Source organism: Arachis stenosperma, chromosome 6 (genome assembly GCF_014773155.1).
Source record: "Arachis stenosperma cultivar V10309 chromosome 6, arast.V10309.gnm1.PFL2, whole genome shotgun sequence".
Classification (NCBI taxonomy): Eukaryota; Viridiplantae; Streptophyta; class Magnoliopsida; order Fabales; family Fabaceae; genus Arachis; species Arachis stenosperma.
This window is the reverse complement of record NC_080382.1, coordinates 115,939,757-115,943,982: the sequence shown is the minus strand read 5'-3', so window position 1 is coordinate 115,943,982 and position 4,226 is coordinate 115,939,757. Positions and strand designations below refer to the sequence as shown.

Below are 4,226 nucleotides of genomic sequence, written 5' to 3'. Positions count from 1 at the left end.
CATTGAGGTCTTCCTCAGTGGCGCTCATTGCCTCTTCATCCTCTCCAAATTCGGCCATGTTGATGGCCTTGCACTCTCCTTTTGGATTTTCTTATGTATTGCTTGGAAGAGTACTAGGAGGGAGTTCAGTAATTCTCTTGCTCAGCTGTCCCACTTGTGCCTCTAAGTTCCTAATGGAGGACCTTGTTTCAGTCATGAAACTTTGAGTGGTTTTGATTAGATCAGAGACCATGGTTGCTAAGTCAGAGTGGCTCTGCTTAGAATTCTCTGTCTGTTGCTGAGAAGATGATGGAAAAGGCTTGCTATTGCTAAACCTGTTTCTTCCACCATTATTGTTGTTGAAACCTTGTTGAGGTCTCTGTTGATCCTTCCATGAGAGATTTGGATGATTTCTCCATGAAGAATTATAGGTGTTTCCATAGGGTTCTCCCATGTAATTCACCTCTTCCATTGAAGGGTTCTCAGGATCATAAGCTTCTTCTTCAGATGAAGCATCCTTAGTACTGCCTGGTGCATTTTGCATTCCAGACAGACTTTGAGAAATCAAATTGACTTGCTGAGTCAATATTTTATTCTGAGCCAATATGGCATTCAGAGTATCAATCTCAAGAACTCCTTTCTTCTGATTTGTCCCATTGTTCACAGGATTCCTTTCAGAAGTGTACATGAATTGGTTATTTGCAACCATTTCAATGAGCTCTTGAGCTTCTGTAGGCGTCTTCCTCAGATGAAGAGATCCTCCAGCAGAGCTATCCAAAGACATCTTGGACAGTTCAGAGAGACCATCATAGAAAATACCTATGATGCTCCATTCAGAAAGCATATCAGAGGGGCACTTTCTGATTAATTGTTTGTATCTTTCCCAAGCTTCATAGAGGGATTCTCCTTCCTTCTGTCTGAAGGTTTGGACTTCCACTCTAAGCTTACTCAATTTTTGAGGTGGAAAGAACTTTGCCAAGAAGGCATTGACTAGCTTTTCCCAAGAGTTCAGGCTTTCTTTAGGTTGTGAGTCCAACCATATCCTAGCTCTGTCTCTTACAGCAAAAGGGAATAGCATAAGTCTGTAGACCTCAGGGTCAACCCCATTAGTCTTGACAGTGTCACAGATTTGCAAGAATTCAGCCAAAAACTGATGAGGATCTTCCAGTGGAAGTCCATGGAATTTGCAATTCTGTTGCATTAGAGAAACTAATTGAGGCTTAAGCTCAAAGTTGTTTGCTCCAATGGCAGGGATAGAGATGCTTCTCCCATAGAAGTCGGGAGTAGGTGCAGTAAAGTCACCCAGCACCTTCCTTGCATTGTTGGCATTGTTGTTGTTTTCGGCTGCCATGGGTTTTTCTTCTTTGAAGATTTCTGTTAGGTCCTCTACAGAGAGTTGTGCCTTAGCTTCTCTTAGCTTTTGCTTCAAGGTCTTTTCAGGTTCAGGGTCAGCCTCAACAAGAATGCTTTTGTCAAAAGGGAAGAGATTTTTCGAAAATTAATTAAAAAGATTTTAAAATCATTTTGAAAAAGATTTTGAAGAAGATATGATTGAAAACTTTTTTGAAAAAGATGTGATTTAAAAGATATGATTGAAAAGATATGATTTGAAAAACAATTTTAAAAAGATTTGATTTTAAAAAAATTAATGACTTGGCTAACAAGAAAAGATATGATTCAAACATTAAACCTTTCTCAACAGAAAAGGCAACATACTTGAAATGTTGAATCAAATCATTAATTGATAGCAAGTATCTTTGAAAAAGGAAAGAAATTGATTTGAAAAAGATTTGATTGAAAAGATATGATTTGAAAGAGATTTGATTTTGAAAAGCTTTGAAAACTTGAAAAAAATTTGCATTAAAAACAAAATCTTCCCTCTTGTGCCATCCTGGCGTTAAACGCCCGGAATGGTGCACATTCTGGCGTTTAACGCCCAAAGCACTACCCTTTTGGGCGTTAAACGCCCAGCCAGGTATCTTGGCTGGCGTTTAAACGCCAGTTTTTCCTTCTTCACTGGGCATTTTGAACGCCCAGCTTTTTCTGTATAATTCCTCTACTGCATGTACTGAATCTTCAGTTCCCTGTATTATTGACTTGAAAATAGAACCAAGATCAAATAAACAATGCATGCAAGACACCAAACTTAAAATGAGACACTAGACTCAACAAGAAACATAAAATATTTTTGGTTTTTTTATGATTTTGTAATTTTTTTTTGGATTTTTCGAAAATTAAGTGGAAAAGAAAATAAAGGTATCAAAATTCTTAATGAGAATTCCAGGAATCATGCAATGTTAGTCTAAAGCTTTAGTCTAAAGAAATTAGACATGGATAGCCAAGCTTCAGCAGGACATTGCATTCAAGAGCTAAATTGATGAGAATCAATAAGCTTTGGTGATGATAAGAACATCGCCTTGAAACACTAGAATTCATTCTTAAGAACTCTGAAAAATACCTAATCTAAGCAACAAGACGAACCGTCAGTTGTCCATACTCGAAACAATCCCCGGCAACGGCGCCAAAAACTTGGTGCACGAAATTGTGTTAACTACTTTTCACAACTCAAATAATCCCTAGTAATGGCCCCAAAGACTTGGTGCTCAATACCATGGCATAAACACAACTTCGCACAACTAACCAGCAAGTGCACTGGGTCGTCCAAGTAATAAACCTTACGCGAGTAAGGGTCGATCCCACGGAGATTATTGGTATGAAGCAAGCTATGGTCACCTTGTAAATCTCAGTCAGGCAGACTCAAATGGTTATGGATGATATATGAATAAAACATAAAGATAAAGATAGAGATACTTATGTAATTCATTGGTGAGAACTTCAGATAAGCGAATAGAGATGCTTTGTCCCTTCCGTCTCTCTGCTTTCCTACTGTCTTCATCCAATCCTTCTTACTCCTTTCCATGGCAAGCTGTATGTTGGGCATCACCGTTGTCAATGGCTACAGTCCCGTTCTCTCAGTGGAAATGTTCAACGCACCCTGTCACGGCACGGCTATCCAGCTGTCGGTTCTCGATCATGTCGGAATAGAATCCAGTGATTCTTTTGCGTCTGTCACTAACGCCCCACAATCGCGAGTTTGAAGCTCATCACAGTCATTCAATCATTGAATCCTACTCAGAATACCACAGACAAGGTTTAGACCTTCTGGGTTCTCTTGAATGCCGCCATCAATTCTAGCTTATACCACGAAGATTCTGATTAAGGAATCCAAGAGATAAACATTCAAGCCTTGTTTGCTTGTAGAACGGGAGTGGTTGTCAGGCACGCGTTCATAAGTGAGAATGATGATGAGCATCACATAATCATCACATTCATCATGTTCTTGGGTACGAATGAATATCTTGGAATAAGAACAAGCTGAATTGAATAGAAGAACAATAGTAATTGCATTAATACTCGAGGTACAGCAGAGCTCCACACCTTAATCTATGGTGTGTAGAAACTCCACCGTTGAAAATACATAAGAACAAGGTCTAGGCATGGCCGTGAGGCCAGCCCTCAGTGATCAAAAGATTCAAAGATCTCAAGATGATCTCCGATCCAAAGATGAAAATACAATAGCAAAAGGTCCTACTTATAGAGAACTAGTAGCTTAAGGTTTACAAAGATGAGTAAATGACATAAAAATCCACTTCTGGGCCCACTTGGTGTGTGTTTGGGCTGAGCATTGAAGCATTTTCGTGTAGAGACTCTTCTTGGAGTTAAACGCCAGCTTTTGTGCCAGTTTGGGCGTTTAACTCCCATTCTTGTGCCAGTTCCGGCGTTTAACGCCGGGCATTCTTGAGCTGATTTGGAACGCCGGTTTGGGCCATCAAATCTTGAGCAAATTATACATTTCTGGAAAGCCCAGGATATCTACTTTCCAACGCCATTGAGAGCGCGCCAATTGGGCTTCTGTAGCTCCAGAAAATCCACTTCGAGTGTAGGGAGGTCAGAATCCAACAGCATCTGCAGTCCTTTTCAGTCTCTGAATTAGATTTTTGCTTAGGTCCCTCAATTTCAGCCAGAAAATACCTGAAATCACAGAAAAACACACAAACTCATAGTAAAGTCCAGAAATGTGAATTTTAACTAAAAACTAATAAAAATATACTAAAAACTAACTAAATCATACTAAAAACAATGCCAAAAAGCGTATAAATTATCTGCTCATCAAGCGACTAGATTGGCAAGTGTATGTTCATGAAGGTTATAAGATGGACCAAGTTTGAAGAGTATACAGAGCTAGG

At 39.4% G+C, this 4,226-nt stretch overlaps 1 non-coding gene across 1 annotated transcript; it reads left to right on the top strand.

The window, feature by feature from the left end:
* Nucleotides 1–817: 817 nt before the first annotated feature.
* LOC130937751 (small nucleolar RNA R71) lies at nt 818–925 on the top strand. The gene has a single exon (XR_009068953.1). It is a non-coding gene; the product is annotated as a small nucleolar RNA R71 (small nucleolar RNA).
* The last annotated feature ends 3,301 nt before the right edge of the window (nt 926–4,226 follow it).